Below are 21,736 nucleotides of genomic sequence, written 5' to 3' on the forward strand. Positions count from 1 at the left end.
GGGCGAGTGAGAGACTGGAAATCCAGTTTCCAGGGTGAGTGAGTGGCTGGAGATCCAGGTCCCAGGGTGGGAGAGTGACTGGAGATCCAGTTCCCAGGGCGAGTGAGAGACTGGAAATCCAGTTTCCAGGGTGAGTGAGTGGCTGGAGATCCAGTTTCCAGGGTGAGTGAGTGGCTGGAGATCCAGGTCCCAGGGTGGGAGAGTGACTGGAGATCCAGTTCCCAGGGTGAGTGAGTGACTGGAGATCCAGTTCCCAGTGTGAGTGAGTGACTGGAGATCCAGTTCCCAGGGTACGTGATTGACTGGAGATCCAGTTCCCAGGGTAAGTGAGTGACTGGAGATCCAGTTCCCAGGGCGAGTGAGAGACTGGAAATCCAGTTTCCAGGGTGAGTGAGTGGCTGGAGATCCAGTTCCGGGGCAGGTGTGACCTGTATAAGATGGACGGGTTGCATCTAAACCGGAGAGGCATAAATATCCTGGCCGCGAGGTTTGCTAGTGTCACACGGGAGGGTTTAAACTAGTATGGCAGGGGGGTGGGTACGGGAGCAATAGGTCAGAAGGTGAGAGCATTGAGGGAGAGCTAGGGAATAGGGACAGTGTGGCTCTGAGGCAGAGCAGACGGGGAAAAGTTGCTGAACACAGCGGGTCTGGTGGCCTGAAGTGCCTATGTTTTAATGCAAGGAGCATTACGGGTAAGGCAGATGAACTTAGAGCTTGGATTACTACTTGGAACTATGATGTTATTGCCATTACAGAGACCTGGTTGAGGGAAGGGCAGGATTGGCAGCTAAACGTTCCAGGATTTAGATGTTTCAGGCGGGATAGAGGGGGATGTAAAAGGGGAGGCGGAGTTGCGCTACTTGTTCGGGAGAATATCACAGCTATACTGCGAGAGGACACCTCAGAGGGCAGTGAGGCTATATGGGTAGAGATCAGGAATAAGAAGGGTGCAGTCACAATGTTGGGGGTATACTACAGGCCTCCCAACAGCCAGCGGGAGATAGAGGAGCAGATAGGTAGACAGATTTTGGAAAAGAGTAAAAACAACAGGGTTGTGGTGATGGGAGACTTCAACTTCCCCAATATTGACTGGGACTCACTTAGTGCCAGGGGCTTAGACGGGGCGGAGTTTGTAAGGAGCATCCAGGAGGGCTTCTTAAAACAATATGTAGACAGTCCAACTAGGGAAGGGGCGGTACTGGACCTGGTATTGGGGAATGAGCCCGGCCAGGTGGTAGATGTTTCAGTAGGGGAGCATTTCGGTAACAGTGACCACAATTCAGTAAGTTTTAAAGTACTGGTGGACAAGGATAAGAGTGGTCCGAGGATGAATGTGCTAAATTGGGGGAAGGCTAATTATGACAATATTAGGTGGGAACTGAAGAACATAGATTGGGGGCGGATGTTTGAGGGCAAATCAACATCTGACATGTGGGAGGCTTTCAAGTGTCAGTTGAAGGGAATACAGGACAGGCATGTTCCTGTGAGGAAGAAAGATAAATACGGCAATTTTCGGGAACCTTGGATGACGAGTGATATTGTAGGCCTCGTCAAAAAGAAAAAGGAGGCATTTGTCAGGGCTAAAAGGCTGGGAACAGACGAAGCCTGTGTGGCATATAAGGAAAGTAGGAAGGAACTTAAGCAAGGAGTCAGGAGGGCTAGAAGGGGTCATGAAAAGTCATTGGCAAATAGGGTTAAGGAAAATCCCAAGGCTTTTTACACATACATAAAAAGCAAGAGGGTAGCCAGGGAAAGGGTTGGCCCACTGAAGGATAGGCAAGGGAATCTATGTGTGGAGCCAGAGGAAATGGGCGAGGTACTAAATGAATACTTTGCATCAGTATTCACCAAAGAGAAGGAATTGGTAGATGTTGAGTCTGGAGAAGGGGGTGTAGATAGCCTGGGTCACATTGTGATCCAAAAAGACGAGGTGTTGGGTGTCTTAAAAAATATTAAGGTAGATAAGTCCCCAGGGCCTGATGGGATCTACCCCAGAATACTGAAGGAGGCTGGAGAGGAAATTGCTGAGGCCTTGACAGAAATCTTTGGATCCTCGCTGTCTTCAGGGGATGTCCCGGAGGACTGGAGAATAGCCAATGTTGTTCCTCTGTTTAAGAAGGGTAGCAAGGATAATCCCGGGAACTACAGGCCGGTGAGCCTTACTTCAGTGGTAGGGAAATTACTGGAGAGAATTCTTCGAGACAGGATCTACTCCCATTTGGAAGCAAATGGACGTATTAGTGAGAGGCAGCACGGTTTTGTGAAGGGGAGGTCGTGTCTCACTAACTTGATAGAGTTTTTCGAGGAGGTCACTAAGATGATTGATGCAGGTAGGGCAGTGGATGTTGTCTACATGGACTTCAGTAAGGCCTTTGACAAGGTCCCTCATGGTAGACTAGTACAAAAGGTGAAGTCACACGGGATCAGGGGTGAGCTGGCAAGGTGGATTCAGAACTGGCTAGGCCATAGAAGGCAGAGGGTAGCAATGGAGGGATGCTTTTCTAATTGGAGGGCTGTGACCAGTGGTGTTCCACAGGGATCAGTGCTGGGACCTTTGCTGTTTGTAGTATATATAAATGATTTGGAGGAAAATGTAACTGGTCTGATTAGTAAGTTTGCAGACGACACAAAGGTTGGTGGAATTGCGGATAGCGATGAGGACTGTCTGAGGATACAGCAGGATTTAGATTGTCTGGAGACTTGGGCGGAGAGATGGCAGATGGAGTTTAATCCGGACAAATGTGAGGTAATGCATTTTGGAAGGGCTAATGCAGGTAGGGAATATACAGTAAATGGTAGAACCCTCAAGAGTATTGAAAGTCAAAGAGATCTAGGAGTACAGGTCCACAGGTCATTGAAAGGGGCAACACAGGTGGAGAAGGTAGTCAAGAAGGCATACGGCATGCTTGCCTTCATTGGACGGGGCATTGAGTATAAGAATTGGCAAGTCATGTTGCAGCTGTATAGGACCTTAGTTAGGCCACACTTGGAGTATAGTGTTCAATTCTGGTCGCCACACTACCAGAAGGATGTGGAGGCTTTAGAGAGGGTGCAGAAGAGATTTACCAGAATGTTGCCTGGTATGGAGGGCATAAGCTATGAGGAGCGATTGAATAAACTCGGTTTGTTCTCTCTGGAACGAAGGAGGTTGAGGGGCGACCTGATAGAGGTCTACAAAATTATGAGGGGCATAGACAGAGTGGATAGTCAGAGGCTTTTCCCCAGGGTAGAGGGGTCAATTACTAGGGGGCATAGGTTTAAGGTGAGAGGGGCAAGGTTTAGAGTAGATGTACGAGGCAAGTTTTTTACGCAGAGGGTAGTGGGTGCCTGGAACTCGCTACCGGAGGAGGTAGTGGAAGCAGGGACGATAGGGACATTTAAGGGGCATCTTGACAAATATATGAATAGGATGGGAATAGAAGGATACGGACCCAGGAAGTGTAGAAGATTGTAGTTTAGTCGGGCAGTATGGTCGGCGCGGGCTTGGAGGGCCGAAGGGCCTGTTCCTGTGCTGTACATTTCTTTGTTCTTTGTTCTTTGTTCTTTGTTCTTTGTTCCTGGGTGAGTGGCTGGAGATCCAGTTCCCAGGGTGAGTGAGTGACAGGAGATCCAGTTTCCAGGATGGGTGAGTGACTGGAGATACAGTTTCCAGGGTGAGTGAGTGGCTGGAGATCCAGTTCCCAGGGTGAGTGAGTGGCTGGAGATCCAGTTCCCAGGGTGAGTGAGTGACTGGAGATCACGTTTCCAGGATGAGTGAGTGACTGGAGATCCAGTTCCCAGGGTGAGTGGGTGACTGGAGATCCAGTTCCCATTGTGAGTGAGTGTCTGGAGATCCAGTTCCCAGGGTGGTTGAGTGATGGGAGATCCAGTTCCCGGGGTGAGTGAGTGACTGGAGATCCAGTTCGCAGGGTGAGTGAGTAGCTGGAGATCCAGTTCCCGGGGTGAGTGAATGGCTGGAGATCCAGTTCGCAGGGTGAGTGAGTAGCTGGAGATCCAGTTCCCAGGTTGTGTGAGTGGCTGGGGATCCAGTTCCCAGGATGAGTGAGTGACTGGATATCCAGTTCCCGGGGTGAGTGAGAGACTGGAGATCCAGTTCCCGGGGTGAGTGAGTGCGGGAGATCCAGTTTCCAGAGTGAATGAGTGACTGGAGATCCAGTTCCCAGTGTGAGTGAGTGACTGGAGATCCAGTTCCCTGTGTGAGTGAGTGACGGGAGATCCAGTTCCCAGGGTGAGTGAGTGACTGGAGATCCAGTTCCCAGGGTGAGTGAGTGACTGGAGATCCAGTTCCTTGTGTGAGTGAGTGACGGGAGATCCAGTTCCCAGGGTGAGTGAGTGACTGGAGATACAGTTCCCAGGGTGGGTGAGTGACTGGAGATCCAGTTCCCAGGGTGAGTGAGTGACTGGAGATCACGTTTCCAGGATGAGTGAGTGACTGGAGATCCAGTTCCCAGGGTGAGTGAGAGAATGGAGATCCAGTTCCCAGGGTGAGTGAGTGACTGGAGATCCAGTTCCCAGGGTGGGTGAGTGACTGGAGATCACGTTTCCAGGATGAGTGAGTGACTGGAGATCCAGTTCCCAGGGTGAGTGAGAGAATGGAGATCCAGTTCCCAGGGTGAGTGAGTGACTGGAGATCCAGTTCCCAGGATGAGTGAGTGACTGGAGATCCAGTTCCCATTGTGAGTGAGTGGCTGGAGATCCAGTTCCCAGGGTGGTTGAGTGATGGGAGATCCAGTTCCCGGGGTGAGTCAATGGCTGGAGATCCAGTTCGCAGGGTGAGTGAGTAGCTGGAGATCCAGTTCCCAGGTTGTGTGAGTGGCTGGGGATCCATTTCCCAGGATGAGTGAGTGACTGGATATCCAGTTCCCGGGGTGAGTGAGAGACTGGAGATCCAGTTCCCGGGGTGAGTGAGTGACTGGAGATCCAGTTCCCGGGGTGAGTGAGTGCGGGAGATCCAGTTTCCAGAGTGAATGAGTGACTGGAGATCCAGTTCCCTGTGTGAGTGAGTGACGGGAGATCCAGTTCCCAGGGTAAGTGAGTTAATGGAGATCCAGTTCCCAGTGTGAGTGAGTGACTGGAGATCCAGTTCCCAGGGTGGGTGAGTGAGTGACTGGAGATCCAGTTCCCATGGTGAGTGAGTGAGTGACTGGAGATCCAGTTCTCAGGGTGAGTGAGTGAGTGACTGGAGATCCAGTCCCCAGGGTGAGTGAGTGACTGGAGATCCAGTTTCCAGGATGGGTGAGTGACTGGAGATACAGTTCCCAGGGTGAGTGAGTGACTGGAGATCCAGTTCCCATTGTGAGTGGCTGGAGATCCAGTTCCCAGGGTGGTTGAGTGATGGGAGATCCAGTTCCCGGGGTGAGTGAATGGCTGGAGATCCAGTTCCCAGGGCGAGTGAGGGATGGAGATCCAGATCCCAGGGTAAGTGAGTGACTGGTGATCCAGTTCCCAGGGTGAGTGAGGGACTGGAGATCCAGTTTCCAGGGTGAGTGAGTGGCAGGAGATCCCGTTCCCAGGGTTAAGTGAGGGACTTGAGATCCAGTTCCCAGTGTGAGTGAGTTACTGGAGATCCAGTTCCCAGGGCGAGTGAGAGACTGGAGATCCAGTTTCCAGGGTGAGTGAGTGGCTGGAGATCCAGGTCCCAGGGTGAGTGAGTGACTGGAGATCCAGTTCCCAGGGTACGTGATTGACTGGAGATCCAGTTCCCAGGGTAAGTGAGTGACTGGAGATCCAGTTCCCAGGGCGAGTGAGAGACTGGAAATCCAGTTTCCAGGGTGAGTGAGTGGCTGGAGATCCAGTTCCTGGGTGAGTGGCTGGAGATCCAGTTCCCAGGGTGAGTGAGTGGCTGGAGATCCAGTTCCCAGGGTGAGTGAGTGACTGGAGATCACGTTTCCAGGATGAGTGAGTGACTGGAGATCCAGTTCCCAGGGTGAGTGGGTGACTGGAGATCCAGTTCCCATTGTGAGTGAGTGTCTGGAGATCCAGTTCCCAGGGTGGTTGAGTGATGGGAGATCCAGTTCCCGGGGTGAGTGAATGGCTGGAGATCCAGTTCGCAGGGTGAGTGAGTAGCTGGAGATCCAGTTCCCAGGTTGTGTGAGTGGCTGGGGATCCAGTTCCCAGGATGAGTGAGTGACTGGATATCCAGTTCCCGGGGTGAGTGAGAGACTGGAGATCCAGTTCCCGGGGTGAGTGAGTGCGGGAGATCCAGTTTCCAGAGTGAATGAGTGACTGGAGATCCAGTTCCCAGTGTGAGTGAGTGACTGGAGATCCAGTTCCCTGTGTGAGTGAGTGACGGGAGATCCAGTTCCCAGGGTGAGTGAGTGACTGGAGATCCAGTTCCTTGTGCGAGTGAGTGACGGGAGATCCAGTTCCCAGGGTGAGTGAGTGACTGGAGATACAGTTCCCAGGGTGGGTGAGTGACTGGAGATCCAGTTCCCAGGGTGAGTGAGTGACTGGAGATCACGTTTCCAGGATGAGTGAGTGACTGGAGATCCAGTTCCCAGGGTGAGTGAGAGAATGGAGATCCAGTTCCCAGGGTGAGTGAGTGACTGGAGATCCAGTTCCCAGGGTGGGTGAGTGACTGGAGATCACGTTTCCAGGATGAGTGAGTGACTGGAGATCCAGTTCCCAGGGTGAGTGAGAGAATGGAGATCCAGTTCCCAGGGTGAGTGAGTGACTGGAGATACAGTTCCCAGGGTGAGTGAGTGGCTGGAGATCCAGTTCCCAGGGTGGTTGAGTGATGGGAGATCCAGTTCCCGGGGTGAGTGAATGGCTGGAGATCCAGGTCCCAGGGTGAGTGAGTAGCTGGAGATCCAGTTCCCAGGTTGTGTGAGTGGCTGGGGATCCATTTCCCAGGATGAGTGAGTGACTGGATATCCAGTTCCCGGGGTGAGTGAGAGACTGGAGATCCAGTTCCCGGGGTGAGTGAGTGCGGGAGATCCAGTTTCCAGAGTGAATGAGTGACTGGAGATCCAGTTCCCTGTGTGAGTGAGTGACGGGAGATCCAGTTCCCAGGGTAAGTGAGTTAATGGAGATCCAGTTCCCAGTGTGAGTGAGTGACTGGAGATCCAGTTCCCAGGGTGGGTGAGTGAGTGACTGGAGATCCAGTTCCCATGGTGAGTGAGTGAGTGACTGGAGATCCAGTTCTCAGGGTGAGTGAGTGAGTGACTGGAGATCCAGTCCCCAGGGTGAGTGAGTGACTGGAGATCCAGTTTCCAGGATGGGTGAGTGACTGGAGATACAGTTCCCAGGGTGAGTGAGTGACTGGAGATCCAGTTCCCATTGTGAGTGGCTGGAGATCCACTTCCCAGGGTGGTTGAGTGATGGGAGATCCAGTTCCCGGGGTGAGTGAATGGCTGGAGATCCAGTTTGCAGAGTGAGTGAGTAGCTGGAGATCCAGTTCCCAGGTTGTGTGAGTGGCTGGGGATCCAGTTCCCTGGATGAGTGAGTGATTGGATATCCAGTTCCCAGGGTGAGTGAGAGACTGGAGATCCAGTTCCCTGTGTGAGTGAGTGACGGGAGATCCAGTTCCCAGGGTGAGTGAGTGACTGGAGATCCAGTTCCCAGGGTAAGTGAGTTAATGGAGATCCAGTTCCCAATGTGAGTGAGTGACTGGAGATCCAGTTCCCAGGGTGGGTGAGTGACTGGAGATCCAGTTCCCAGGGTGAGTGAGTGAGTGACTGGAGATCCAGTTCCCAGGGTGAGTGAGTGAGTGGCTGGCGATCCAGTTCCCCGTGTGTGTGAATGGCTGGAGATCCAGTTACCAGGGGGAGTGAGTGACTTGAGATCCAGTTCGCAGGGTGAGTGAGTAGCTGGAGATCCAGTTCCCAGGTTGTGTGAGTGACTGGAGATCGAGTTCCCAGGGTAAGTGAGTGACTGGAGATCCAGTTTCCAGGGCGAGTGAGAGACTGGAGATCCAGTTTCCAGGGTGAGTGAGTGGCTGGAGATCCAGTTCCTGGGTGAGTGAGTGGCTGGAAATCCAGTTCCCAGGGTGAGTGAGTGACTGGAGATCCAGATCCAAGTGTGAGTGAGTGGCTGGAGATCCAGTTCCCAGGGTGAGTGAGTGGCTGGAGATCCAGTTCCCAGGGTGGTTGAGTGATGGGAGATCCAGTTCCCGGGGTGAGTGAATGGCTGGCGGTCCAGTTCCCAGGGGGAGTGATTGACTTGAGATCCAGTTCGCAGGGTGAGTGAGTAGCTGGAGATCCAGTTCCCAGGTTGTGTGAGTGGCTGGGGATCCAGTTCCCTGGATGAGTGAGTGATTGGATATCCAGTTCCCAGGGTGAGTGAGAGACTGGAGATCCAGTTCCCGGGGTGAGTGAGTGACTGGAGGTCCAGTTCCCTGTGTGAGTGAGTGGCTGGAGATCCAGTTCCCGGGTGAGTGAGTGACCGGAGATCGAGTTCCCAGGGTAAGTGTGAGACCTCAGATCCAGTTTGATGGTGAGTGAGCGGTTGAAGATCCTGTTTGAGGGTGGGTGAGTGACTGGAGATCCCGTTCCCAGGGTTAAGTGAGTGACTGGAGATCCAGTTCCCAGGGTACATGTGTGACTGGAGATCCAGTTCCCAGGGTAAGTGAGTGACTGGAGATCCAGTTCCCAGGGCGAGTGAGAGACTGGAGATCCAGTTTCCAGGGTGAGTGAGTGGCTGGAGATCCAGGTCCCAGGGTGGGAGAGAGACTGGAGATCCAGTTCCCAGAGTGAGTGAGAGACTGGAGATCCAGTTTCCAGGGTGAGTGAGTGACTGGAGATCCAGTTCCCAGGGTGTGTGAGTGACTGGAGATCCAGTTCCCAGGGTGAGTGAGTGACTGGAGATCCAGTTCCCAGGGTACGTAAGTGACAGGAGATCCAGTTTCCAGGATGAGTGAGTGACTGGAGATACAGTTCCCAGGGTGAGTGAGTGACTGGAGATCCAGTTTCCAGGATGAGTGAGTGACTGGAGATCCAGTTCCCAGGGTGAGTGAGTGACTGGAGATCCAGTTCCCATTGTGAGCGAGTGGCTGGGGTTCCAGTTCCCAGGGTGGTTGAGTGATGGGAGATCCAGTTCCCGGGGTGAGTGAATGGCTGGAGATCCAGTTCGCAGGGTGAGTGAGTAGCTGGAGATCAAGTTCCCAGGTTGTTTGAGTGGCTGGGGATCCAGTTCCCAGGGTGAGTGAGTGACTGGATATCCAGTTCCCGGGGTGAGTGAGAGACTGGAGATCCAGTTCCCGGGGTGAGTGAGTGACGGGAGATCCAGTTCCCAGAGTGAATGAGTGACTGGAGATCCAGTTCCCTGTGTGAGTGAGTGACGGGAGATCCAGTTCCCAGGGTGAGTGAGAGACTGGAGATCCAGTTCCCGGGGTGAGTGAGTGACTGGAGGTCCAGTTCCCTGTGTGAGTGAGTGGCTGGAGATCCAGTTCCCGGGTGAGTGAGTGACTGGAGATCCAGTTCCCAGAGTGAATGAGTGACTGGAGATCCAGTTCCCAGGGTGAGTGAGTGACGGGAGATCCAGTTCCCAGGGTGAGTGAGTGACTGGAGATCCAGTTCCCAGGATAAGTGAGTTAATGGAGATCCAGTTCCCAGTGTGAGTGACTGGAGATCCAGTTCCCAGGGTGGGAGAGGAACTGGAGACCCAGTTCCCAGGGTGAATGAGTGACTGGAGATCCAGTTCCCAGGGTGAGTGAGTGAGTGACTGGAGATCCAGTTCCCAGGGTGAGTGAGTGACTGGAGATCCAGTTCCCAGGGTGAGTGAGTGACTGGAGATCCAGTTCCCAGGGTGAGTGATTGAGTGACTGGAGATCCAGTTCCCAGGGTGAGTGATTGGGTGACTGGAGATCCAGTTCCCAGGGTGGGTGAGTATCTGGAGATCCGGTTCGCAGAGTGAGTGTGTGACTGGAGATCCAGTTCCCGGGTAAATGAGTGACTGGAGATCCAGTTCCCAGGGTGGTTGAGTGACTGGAGAGCCAGTTCCCGGGGAGGGTGAGTGACTGGATATGAAGTGTCCAGAGTGAGACAGTGACTGGAGGTCCAGTTCCCAGGGTAAGTGTGTGACGGGAGATCCGGTTCCCAGGGTAAGTGTGTGACGGGAGATCCGGTTCCCAGGGTGGTTGAGTGACTGGAGATCCAGTTCCCAGGTTGGGTGAGTGACTGGAGATCCAGATCCCAGGATGAGTGTGTGACAGGAGATCCGGTTCCCAGGGCGAGTGAGTGACTGGAGATCCAGTTCCCAGAATAAGTGAGTGGCTTCAGATCCAGTTCCCAGGGTGGTTGAGTGACTGGAGATCCAGTTCCCAGGGTGAGTGAGTGACTGGAGATCCAGTTCCCAGGGTGGGTGGGTGACTGGAGATCCAGTTCCCAGGGTGAGTGAGTGGCTGGAGATCCAGTTCCCAGGGTGAGTGAGTGACCGGAGATCGAGTTCCCAGGGTAAGTGAGAGACCTCAGATCCAGTTTCATGGTGAGTGAGTGGTTGGAGATCCTGTTTGAGGGTGGGTGAGTGACTGGAGATCCCGTTCCCAGGGTTAAGTGAGTGACTGGAGATCCAGTTCCCAGGTTGGATGAGTGACTGGAGATCCCGTTCCCAGGGTTAAGTGAGTGACTGGAGATCCAGTTCCCAGGTTGGATGAGTGACTGGAGATCCAGTTCCCAGGGTGAGTGAGTGGATGGAGATCCAGTTCCCGGGGTACATGGGTGACTGGAGATCCAGATCCCAGGGTAAGTGAGTGACTGGAGATCCAGGTCCCAGGGTAAGTGAGTGACTGGAGATCCAGTTCCCAGGGTGAGTGAGTGGCTGGAGATCCAGTTCCCAGGGTGAGTGACTGGAGATCCAGTTCCCAGGGTGAGTGAGGGACTGGAGATCCAGTTTCCAGGGTGAGTGAGTGGCTGGAGATCCAGTTCCCAGTGTGAGTGAGTGACTAGAGATCCAGTTCCCAGGGTGAGTGAGTGACTGGAGATCCAGTTCCCAGGGTGAGTGAGTGAGTGACTGGAGATCCAGTTCCCAGGGTGAGTGAGTGACTGGAGATCCAGTTCCCAGGGTGAGTGAGTGACTGGAGATCCAGTTCCCAGGGTGAGTGATTGAGTGACTGGAGATCCAGTTCCCAGGGTGGGTGAGTATCTGGAGATCCGGTTCGAAGAGTGAGTGTGTGACTGGAGATCCAGTTCCCGGGTAAATGAGTGACTGGAGATCCAGTTCCCAGGGTGGTTGAGAGACTGGAGAGCCAGTTCCCGGGGAGGGTGAGTAACTGGATATGAAGTGTCCAGAGTGAGACAGTGACTGGAGATCCAGTTCCCAGGGTGGTTGAGTGACTGGAGAGCCAGTTCCCGGGGAGGGTGAGTAACTGGATATGAAGTGTCCAGAGTGAGACAGTGACTGGAGATCCAGTTCCCAGGGTAAGTGTGTGACGGGAGATCCGGTTCCCAGGGTAAGTGTGTGACGGGAGATCCGGTTCCCAGGGTGGTTGAGTGGTTGGAGATCCAGTTCCCTGTGTGAGTGAGTGACTGGAGATCCAGTTCCCAGAATATGTGAGTGACTTCAGATCCAGTTCCCGTGGTGGTTGTGTGACTGGAGACCTAGCTCGCGAGTGAGTGAGTGGCTGGAGATCCAGTTCCCTGGGTAAGTGAGTGGCTGGAGATCCAGTTCCCAGGGTGAGTGAGTGGCTGGAGATCCAGTTCCAAGTGTGAGTGAGTGGCTGGAGATCCAGTTCCCAGGGTGGGTGAGTGACTGGAGATCCAGTTCCCAGGGTGAGTGAGTGGCTGGAGATCCAGTTCCCAGGGTGAGTGAGTGGCTGGAGATCCAGTTCCCAGGGTGGGTGAGTGACTGGAGATCCAGTTCCCAGGGTGAGTGAGTGGCTGGAGATCCAGTTCCCAGGGTGAGTGAGTGGCTGGAGATCCAGTTCCCAGGGTGGGTGAGTGACTGGAGATCCAGTTCCAAGTGTGAGTGAGTGGCTGGAGATCCAGTTCCCAGGGTGGGTGAGTGACTGGAGATCCAGTTCCCAGGGTGGGTGAGTGACTGGAGATCCAGTTCCCAGGGTGGGTGAGTGACTGGCGATCCAGTTCCCAGGGTGAGTGAGTGACTGGAGATCCAGATCCTAGGGTGGGTGGGTGACTGGAGATCCAGTTCCCAGGGTGGGTGAGTGACTGGAGATCCAGTTCCCAGGGTGGGTGAGTGACTGGCGATCCAGTTCCCAGGGTGGGTGAGTGACTGGAGATCCAGTTCCCAGGGTGGGTGGGTGACTGGAGATCCAGTTCCCAGGGCGAGTGAGTGACTGGTGATCCAGTTCCCAGGGCGAGTGAGGGATGGAGATCCAGATCCCAGGGTGAGTGAGTGACTGGAGATCCAGTTCCCAGGGCGAGTGAGGGATGGAGATCCAGATCCCAGGGTGAGTGAGTGACTGGAGATCCAGTTCCCAGGTTGGATGAGTGACTGGAGATCCAGTTCCCAGGGTGAGTGAGTGGATGGAGATCCAGTTCCCGGGGTACATGGGTGACTGGATATCCAGATCCCAGGGTAAGTGAGTGACTGGAGATCCAGTTCCCAGGGTGAGTGACTGGAGATCCAGTTTCCAGGGTGAGTGAGTGGCTGGAGATCCAGTTCCCAGTGTGAGTGAGTGACTGGAGATCCAGTTCCCAGGGTGAGTGAGTGACTGGAGATCCAGTTCCCAGTGTGAGTGAGTGACTGGAGATCCCGTTCCCAGGGTGAGTGAGCGACTGGAGATCCAGTTCCCAGGGCGAGTGAGTGACTGGTGATCCAGTTCCCAGGGCGAGTGAGGTATGGAGATCCAGATCCCAGGGTGAGTGAGTGACTGGAGATCCAGTTCCCAGGGCGAGTGAGGGATGGAGATCCAGATCCCAGGGTGAGTGAGTGACTGGAGATCCAGTTCCCAGGTTGGATGAGTGACTGGAGATCCAGTTCCCAGGGTGAGTGAGTGGATGGAGATCCAGTTCCCGGGGTACATGGGTGACTGGATATCCAGATCCCAGGGTAAGTGAGTGACTGGAGATCCAGTTCCCAGGGTGAGTGACTGGAGATCCAGTTTCCAGGGTGAGTGAGTGGCTGGAGATCCAGTTCCCAGTGTGAGTGAGTGACTGGAGATCCAGTTTCCAGGGTGAGTGAGTGGCTGGAGATCCAGTTCCCAGGGTGAGTGAGTGACTGGAGATCCAGTTTCCAGTGTGAGTGAGTGACTGGAGATCCAGTTCACAGGGTGAGTGAGTGACTGGAGATCCAGTTCCCAGAGTGAGTGAGTGGCTGGTGATCCAGTTCCCAGGGTGAGTGAGTGAGTGACTGGAGATCCAGTTCCCAGGGTGAGTGAGTGACTGGAGATCCAGTTCCCAGGGTGAGTGATTGAGTGACTGGAGATCCAGTTCCCAGGGTGGGTGAGTATCTGGAGATCTGGTTCGAAGAGTGAGTGTGTGACTGGAGATCCAGTTCCCGGGTAAATGAGTGACTGGAGATCCAGTTCCCAGGGTAAGTGTGTGACGGGAGATCCGGTTCCCAGGGTGGTTGAGTGACTGGAGATCCAGTTCCCAGGTTGGGTGAGTGACTGGAGATCCAGATCCCAGGGTGAGTGTGTGACGGGAGATCCGGTTCCCAGTGTGAGTGAGTGACTGGAGATCCAGTTCCCAGAATATGTGAGTGACTTCAGATCCAGTTCCCGTGGTGGTTGTGTGACTGGAGACCTAGCTCTCGAGTGAGTGAGTGACTGGAGATCCAGTTCCCTGGGTAAGTGAGTGGCTGGAGATCCAGTTCCCAGGGTGAGTGAGTGGCTGGAGATCCAGTTCCCAGGGTGGGTGAGTGACTGGAGATCCAGTTCCAAGTGTGAGTGAGTGGCTGGAGATCCAGTTCCCAGGGTGGGTGAGTGACTGGAGATCCAGTTCCCAGAGTGAGTGAGTGGCTGGAGATCCAGTTCCCAGGGTGGGTGAGTGACTGGAGATCCAGTTCCAAGTGTGAGTGAGTGGCTGGAGATCCAGTTCCCAGGGTGGGTGAGTGACTGGAGATCCAGTTCCCAGGGTGGGTGGGTGACTGGAGATCCAGTTCCCAGGGTGAGCGAGTGACTGGAGATCCAGTTCCCAGGGTGAGTGAGTGACTGGAGATCCTGTTCCCAGGGTTAAGTGGGTGACTGGAGATCCAGTTCCCAGGGTGAGTGAGTGGATGGAGATCCAGTTCCCAGGGTGGGTGGGTGACTGTAGATCCAGTTCCCAGGGTGAGTGGGTGACTGGAGATCCAGTTCCCAGTGTGAGTGAGTGGCTGGAGATCCAGTTCCCAGGGTGAGTGAGTGGCTGGAGATCCAGTTCCCAGGGTGAGTGAGTGGCTGGAGATCCAGTTCCAAGTGTGAGTGAGTGGCTGGAGATCCAGTTCCCAGGGTGGGTGAGTGACTGGAGATCCAGTTCCCAGGGTGAGTGAGTGGCTGGATATCCAGTTCCCAGGGTGAGTGAGTGACTGGAGATCCAGTTCCCAGGGTGAGTGAGTGGCTGGAGATCCAGTTCCCAGGGTGGGTGAGTGACTGGAGATCCAGTTCCCAGGGTGGGTGAGTGACTGGAGATCCAGTTCCCAGGGTGGGTGAGTGACTGGCGATCCAGTTCCCAGGGTGAGTGAGTGACTGGAGATCCAGATCCTAGGGTGGGTGGGTGACTGGAGATCCAGTTCCCAGGGTGGGTGAGTGACTGGAGATCCAGTTCCCAGGGTGGGTGAGTGACTGGCGATCCAGTTCCCAGGGTGGGTGAGTGACTGGAGATCCAGTTCCCAGGGTGGGTGGGTGACTGGAGATCCAGTTCCCAGGGTGAGTGAGTGGCTGGAGATCCAGTTCCAAATGTGAGTGAGTTACTGGAGATCCAGTTCCCGGGTGAGTGAGTGACCGGAGATCCAGTTCCCAGGGTAAGCGAGAGACCTCAGATCCAGTTTCATGGTGAGTGAGTGGTTGGAGATCCTGTTTGAGGGTGGGTGAGTGACTGGAGATCCCGTTCCCAGGGTGAGTGAGCGACTGGAGATCCAGTTCCCAGGGCGAGTGAGTGACTGGTGATCCAGTTCGCAGGGCGAGTGAGGGATGGAGATCCAGATCCCAGGGTGAGTGAGTGACTGGAGATCCAGTTCCCAGGGCGAGTGAGGGATGGAGATCCAGATCCCAGGGTGAGTGAGTGACTGGAGATCCAGTTTCCAGGGTGAGTGAGTGACTGGAGATCCAGTTCCCAGGTTGGATGAGTGACTGGAGATCCAGTTCCCAGGGTGAGTGAGTGGATGGAGATCCAGTTCCCGGGGTACATGGGTGACTGGAGATCCAGATCCCAGGGTAAGTGAGTGACTGGAAATCCAGTTCCCAGGGTGAGTGACTGGAGATCCAGTTCCCAGGGTGGGAGAGTGACTGGAGATCCAGTTTCCAGGGTGAGTGAGTGGCTGGAGATCCAGTTCCCAGTGTGAGTGAGTGACTGGAGATCCAGTTCCCAGGGTGAGTGAGTGACTGGAGATCCAGTTCCCAGGGTGAGTGAGTGACTGGAGATCCAGTTTCCAGTGTGAGTGAGTGACTGGAGATCCAGTTCCCAGGGTGAGTGAGTGAGTGACTGGAGATCCAGTTCCCAGGGTGAGTGAGTGACTGGAGATCCAGTTCCCAGGGTGAGTGATTGAGTGACTGGAGATCCAGTTCCCAGGGTGGGTGAGTATCTGGAGATCCGGTTCGAAGAGTGAGTGTGTGACTGGAGATCCAGTTCCCGGGTAAATGAGTGACTGGAGATCCAGTTCCCAGGGTGGTTGAGAGACTGGAGAGCCAGTTCCCGGGGAGGGTGAGTAACTGGAGATCCAGATCCCAGGGTAAGTGTGTGACGGGAGATCCGGTTCCCAGGGTGGTTGAGTGACTGGAGATCCAGTTCCCAGGTTGGGTGAGTGACTGGAGATCCAGATCCCAGGGTGAGTGTGTGACGGGAGATCCGGTTCCCAGGGTGGTTGAGTGACTGGAGATCCAGTTCCCAGAATATGTGAGTGACTTCAGATCCAGTTCCCGTGGTGGTTGTGTGACTGGAGACCTAGCTCTCGAGTGAGTGAGTGACTGGAGATCCAGTTCCCAGGGTGAGTGAGTGACTGGAGATCCAGTTCCCTGGGTAAGTGAGTGGCTGGAGATCCAGTTCCCAGGGTGGGTGAGTGACTGGAGATCCAGTTCCAAGTGTGAGTGAGTGACTGGAGATCCAGTTCCCAGAGTGAGTGAGTGGCTGGAGATCCAGTTCCCAGGGCGAGTGAGTGACTGGAGATCCAGTTCCCAGGGCGAGTGAGTGACTGGAGATCCAGTTCCAAGTGTGAGTGAGTGGCTGGAGATCCAGTTCCCAGGGTGGGTGAGTGACTGGAGATCCAGTTCCCAGAGTGAGTGAGTGGCTGGAGATCCAGTTCCCAGGGTGAGTGAGTGACTGGAGATCCAGTTCCAAGTGTGAGTGAGTGGCTGGAGATCCAGTTCCCAGGGTGAGTGAGTGACTGGAGATCCAGTTCCCAGGGAGAGTGAGTGGCTGGAGATCCAGTTCCCAGGGTGGGTGAGTGACTGGAGATCCAGTTCCCAGAGTGAGTGAGTGGCTGGAGATCCAGTTCCCAGGGTGAGTGAGTGACTGGAGATCCAGTTCCAAGTGTGAGTGAGTGGCTGGAGATCCAGTTCCCAGGGTGGGTGAGTGACTGGAGATCAAGTTCCCAGGGTGAGCGAGTGACTGGAGATCCAGTTCCCAGGGTGAGTGAGTGACTGGAGATCCCGTTCCCAGGGTTAAGTGGGTGACTGGAGATCCAGTTCCCAGGTTGGATGAGTGACTGGAGATCCAGTTCCCAGGGTGAGTGAGTGGATGGAGATCCAGTTCCCAGGGTGGGTGGGTGACTGGAGATCCAGTTCCCAGGATGGGTGGGTGACTGGAGATCCAGTTCCCAGGGTGGGTGGGTGACTGGAGATCCAGTTCCCAGGGTGAGTGAGTGACTGGAGATCCAGTTCCCAGGGTGAGTGAGTGACTGGAGATCCCGTTCCCAGGGTTAAGTGAGTGACTGGAGATCCAGTTCCCAGGTTGGATGAGTGACTGGAGATCCAGTTCCCGGGTGAGTGCGTGGATGGAGATCCAGTTCCCGGGGTACATGGGTGACTGGAGATCCAGATCCCAGGGTAAGTGAGTGACTGGTGATCCAGTTCCCAGGGCGAGTGAGGGATGGAGATCCAGTTCCCAGGGCGAGTGAGAGACTGGAGATCCAGTTTCCAGGGTGAGTGAGTGGCTGGAGATCCATATCCCAGGATGAGTGAGTGACTGGAGATCCAGTTCCCGGGTGAGTGAGTGGCTGGAGATCCAGTTCCCAGGGTGAGTGAGTGGCTGGAGATCCAGTTCCCAGGGTGAGTTAGTGACTGGAGATCCAGTTCCTGGGGTGAGTGAGTGACTGGAGATCCAGTTCCCAGGCTGTGTGAGTGAATGGAGATACAGTTCCTGGGGTGAGTGAGTGACTGGAGATCCAGTTCCCAGGCTGTGTGAGTGACTGGAGATCCAGTTTCCAGAGTGAGCGAGTGACTGGAGATCCAGTTCCCAGGCTGTGTGAGTGACTGGAGATCCAGTTTCCAGAGTGAGCGAGTGACTGGAGATAGAGTTCCCAGGGTGGGTGAGTGGAGATCCTGTTCCCAGGGTTAGTGGCTGGAGATCCAGTTCCCCGGGTGAGTGAGTGAGTGGTGATCCTGTTCCCAGGGTGAGTGAGTGGAGATCCAGTTACCAGCTGTCATTGGCTGGGCTGCAGATAGTAGATCATACAAGGTAGGGTGACAATAACTGCATTTAAACAGAAGTAACACTTACTTCCAGGAGGAAATCATTTGGTTAATGTACTTTCCCTGAATGCAGCCTCACCTCGCCTCCTTTCCTTACCTGCAGTATCGAATCATTTCTAGTTCTCTGAAAGTGATGAGTTTGCATCCTTTTAGCCAGGTTCTTCGATTTTCAATACATCACCGCTTGTGTTAAAAAATCCGCAATCTGGGAACTTGGTGTCAATCCAATCTCCTCCTTTGTGTCGACAATATGCTGGGACTGCCTCGGGACCTGACCCACCTTCAGTTTAATGTTTTATTTTCTCAATTCCACATGATTTATTTCAAATCCCCTGAATCCTGTCGGACTGCCCCTCTCCTGTTTCACTGAATAGCAATTTTACAATGTTCTTGCTGGAACAGTATTCTCGGCATTTGGATTAAATCTTTGCATGGACAATTTGAGAATCTGTTTGGAAATATCTGGAATTTAAACATTACAAGTAACCATGAGACTTCACCTTGGTGAGGTCACACCTGGACTATTGTGTGCATTTTGGCCTCCTCATCTGAGGAAGGATGTTTTTGCCACAGAGAGAATGCAGCAATGGTTAACCAGGCTGATTCCCGGGATGGTGGATCTGGCCTGTAAGGAGAGATCGAGTTGGTTCGGATTGTATTCGCTGGAGTTCAGAATAATGAGGAGCGATCTCACGGAAACCTGGGCAGGGTAGATGAAAGTAGGATGTTCCCGATAGTGGGGGGGGGGGGGGGGGGAGTCCAGAACCAGGGGTCACAGCCTGAGAATAGGGCAGAGTTGAAGAGAAATGTCTTCACCCAGCAAGTGGTCAACCTGTGGAATTCACTGCCACAGAAAGTAGTTGCGGCCAAAACACTCTGTTTTCAAGAAGCACTTGGGGTGAAGGGAATCAAAGGATATGGGAGGGAGGGGGATAGCTGGATCAGTGCTGATGGTGATGAATGGTGGAGCAGGTTCGAAGGGCCGAATGGCCTCCTCCTGCTCCTATTTTCCACGTTTCTATTTTCATTTGGTTCATCAAGGTCCTTATGAGATGGGCCCTGCCCTCCTTTACCCAGTCTGGGCCTACACGGATATATAGTCGACTCTCAACCACACTTAGAACTGGTGCAGAAAGTCACTCATTAGCATTGGATCTTGACAAGCAGTTCACTCTTGCCCTTTGTATCTGGTCAGTAAATCTGCACTCGCTCCAGACCATTGTGTTTTCTGTAGTGAGGAGATTAAACGATGCCCAGCTCTCCAGATCCCCGAGAGGTTAATTTGTGGAAGTTCACAGTATTCCCCTCATTAACCTCATCAACCTTCCCTGTTACCTCATCAAAGAACCCAATCAAGTTGCCAAAACACATTTCCCTTTTAGCATGTCTGTGTCGATTAGTTTTGACTCCAGCACTAACATGAAACTGAATCCCTCTCATTTTGTGAATAAGGGAAGAACATTAGCAATCCCATCATCACTCCCTTAACTCAGGAAGATTTGACAAGAGCCATTTAGACAAGAGCCTCTACAATTTCCATTCTCACTTCCCTCGGTAACCAGCACTTGTGACATACTGGGTACTGTCCCAACCAGTGAACTGTGTTCAATTCCCACTTCAGGACCTGCCGACAACGAAGGGGTGTTCATTATACAGTTAAAGCGTCAGCACAGGACAGATTGCTGGCCATCTGTGTCGGAAAGTTTAAGAACACAGGAATTCAGAGCAGGCATTTAGCAAGGTCATGGGTGCTCTTATGTGGCCTGAACTCCTCTACCATCGCTAGTTGTAGCTCTGGAAAACAACATGCCTGTAAAAGTGCAAGTTACCATAGCAAATTAGGGGTGAGGGTTTTTGTTCATGCTGGGGGTGGATTTACATCCTTACCGTACCCATGGTGGCGGTCCCAATTCTGGGAGCGTCACCTACCCTCGTAGAGAACCTCCCTCAGCATCCCAGAATGCAGATAGAGTTAACTTTTAATGTTGAGCTCTGCCAGCCGATAAGTACATCCCCCTTTATTTTTAGCCTACCCAATCTCCTGCCACACAGCATCGTGAAGACAAATGCAAAGCATTTCTCTGGTATGTGAGCCACACTCGTTGCCTCCACAAAATATCCTGGTTTTGGTTATTAAATCTTCCCCATAATCACTGAGACTTCCTTTTGACTAATTTATCACCTCATCATTTACAATGGAGCCCAGAGGAAGGGTCAGGGGCATCAGGGTGATGGAGAGGTGCAGTGATACAGAGGAGAGATGGAGGGAAGTGAAGGAAAAGGGTGATGAGTGGAGGGGGCTGCAGAGGGGAGAAAGACTGAGGAAGTGAGAGAGGGAGGAGATCAGAGGAGAGCGGGAGATAAATTAAGCAAGAAGGAAGGGTGAGGATAGAGCTTGCACAAACACAGAAGGCTGACCTTTGACAGTATAAATAAAAATACATAATTTTAACTGAGGCATCTGGACAGAATAAAGCTACTTAACATCAGAAGCTTTTGCAGAATGTAGGAAGACAGAGAAATGGCCTGGTAATATCAGGCAGTCATGTTGGCACACAAGCTAAGTGGCTGATTAAACAGAGATGTGAAAGCTTACCTTATTCAGCAGCTGGTACACCGCAGATAGGGGATGCTAGTTGTTCAGAGACCTCGGTTTCACTCTCTTTCTCTTGCTCCACTGCAACCGAATGACAGCTCTGTCCTTTCCTAATTGAGAGGAAAAGGATATAGAGCTGGTTGGATCGAGAATTTAAGTATTCTTATTCCTAGCCTCTCTGTGATAATCCACACAGTCGATTCATACACAGCTCTGCAGCTGCAGTCTCTCCACTGCCACGAATTCACAATCTGCAGTGTCTCCAGAAATTCCTGCATTTATTTCATTCACACATGGTCAGCTGTAAAGCTTAAAGTCAGGGCATCCCTGGTCAATATCCCAAACACAGGGACATCGGTGGTCAATATCCCAAACAAAGGCATCGCTGGACATATCCCAAACACAGGGACATCGCTGGACAATATCCCAATCACAGGGACATCGGTGGTCAATATCCCAAACACAAGGCATCGATGGACAATATCCCAAACACAGGGCATCACTGGACAATATCCCAAACATAGGGACATCGATGGTCAATATCCCAAACACAGGGCATTGCTGGACAATATCCCAAACACAGGGCATCGCTGGTCAATATCCCAGACAAAGGGACATTGCTGATCAATATCCCAAACACAGGGCATCGCTGCTCAATATCCAAAACATAGGGACATCGAAGGTCAATATCCCAAACACAGGGTATTGCTGGACAATATCCCAAACAGAGGGCATCGCTGGTCAATATCCCAGACGTAGGGACATCGCTGATCAATATCCCAAACACAGGGACATCGCTGGACAATATCCCAAACACAGGGACATCGCTGGACAATATCCCAAACACAGGGACATCGCTGGTCAATATCCCAAACACAGGGACATCGCTGGACAATATCCCAAAACAGGGACATTGCTGGACAATATCCCAACCACAGGGACATTGCTGGACAATATCCCAACCACAGGGACATCGCTGGACAATATCCCAATCACAGGGACATCACTTGACAATATCCCAATCACAGGGACATCACTGGTCAATATAGAAAAGAACATAGGGACATCGCTGGACAATATCCCAATCACAGGGACATCGCTGGACAATATCCCAATCACAGGGACATCACTGGACAATATCCCAATCACAGGGACATCACTGGACAATATCCCAATCACAGGGACATCACTGGTCACTATCCAGAAAATCAAAGGGACATCGCTGGACAATATCCCAATCACAGAGATATCTCTGGACAATATCCCAATAACAGGGACATCGCTGGACAATATCCCAAACACAGGGACATCTCTGGACAATATCCCAATAACAGGGACATCGCTGGACATATCCCAATCACAGGGCATCGCTGGTCAATATCCCAAACACAGTGCATCGCTGGACAATATCCCAAACACAG

At 53.0% G+C, this 21,736-nt stretch overlaps 1 protein-coding gene across 2 annotated transcripts in view; it reads right to left on the reverse strand.

Annotated features, from left to right (window-relative positions):
• The window catches only part of tnr (tenascin R (restrictin, janusin)), a 793,807-nt gene that overhangs the window by 702,879 nt on the left and 69,192 nt on the right, over nt 1-21,736 (reverse strand). Inside the window, exon 2 of one of the 2 annotated variants that reach the window (XM_072511798.1) lies at nt 20,316-20,425. The gene's annotated coding sequence lies outside the window, so the exon portion shown is untranslated. Of the gene's footprint in view, nt 1-20,315; nt 20,483-21,736 lie in introns of those variants that run through there. The other variant, XM_072511799.1, reaches the window with a different exon arrangement.

This window comes from Scyliorhinus torazame, chromosome 7 (assembly GCF_047496885.1).
Source record: "Scyliorhinus torazame isolate Kashiwa2021f chromosome 7, sScyTor2.1, whole genome shotgun sequence".
Classification (NCBI taxonomy): Eukaryota; Metazoa; Chordata; class Chondrichthyes; order Carcharhiniformes; family Scyliorhinidae; genus Scyliorhinus; species Scyliorhinus torazame.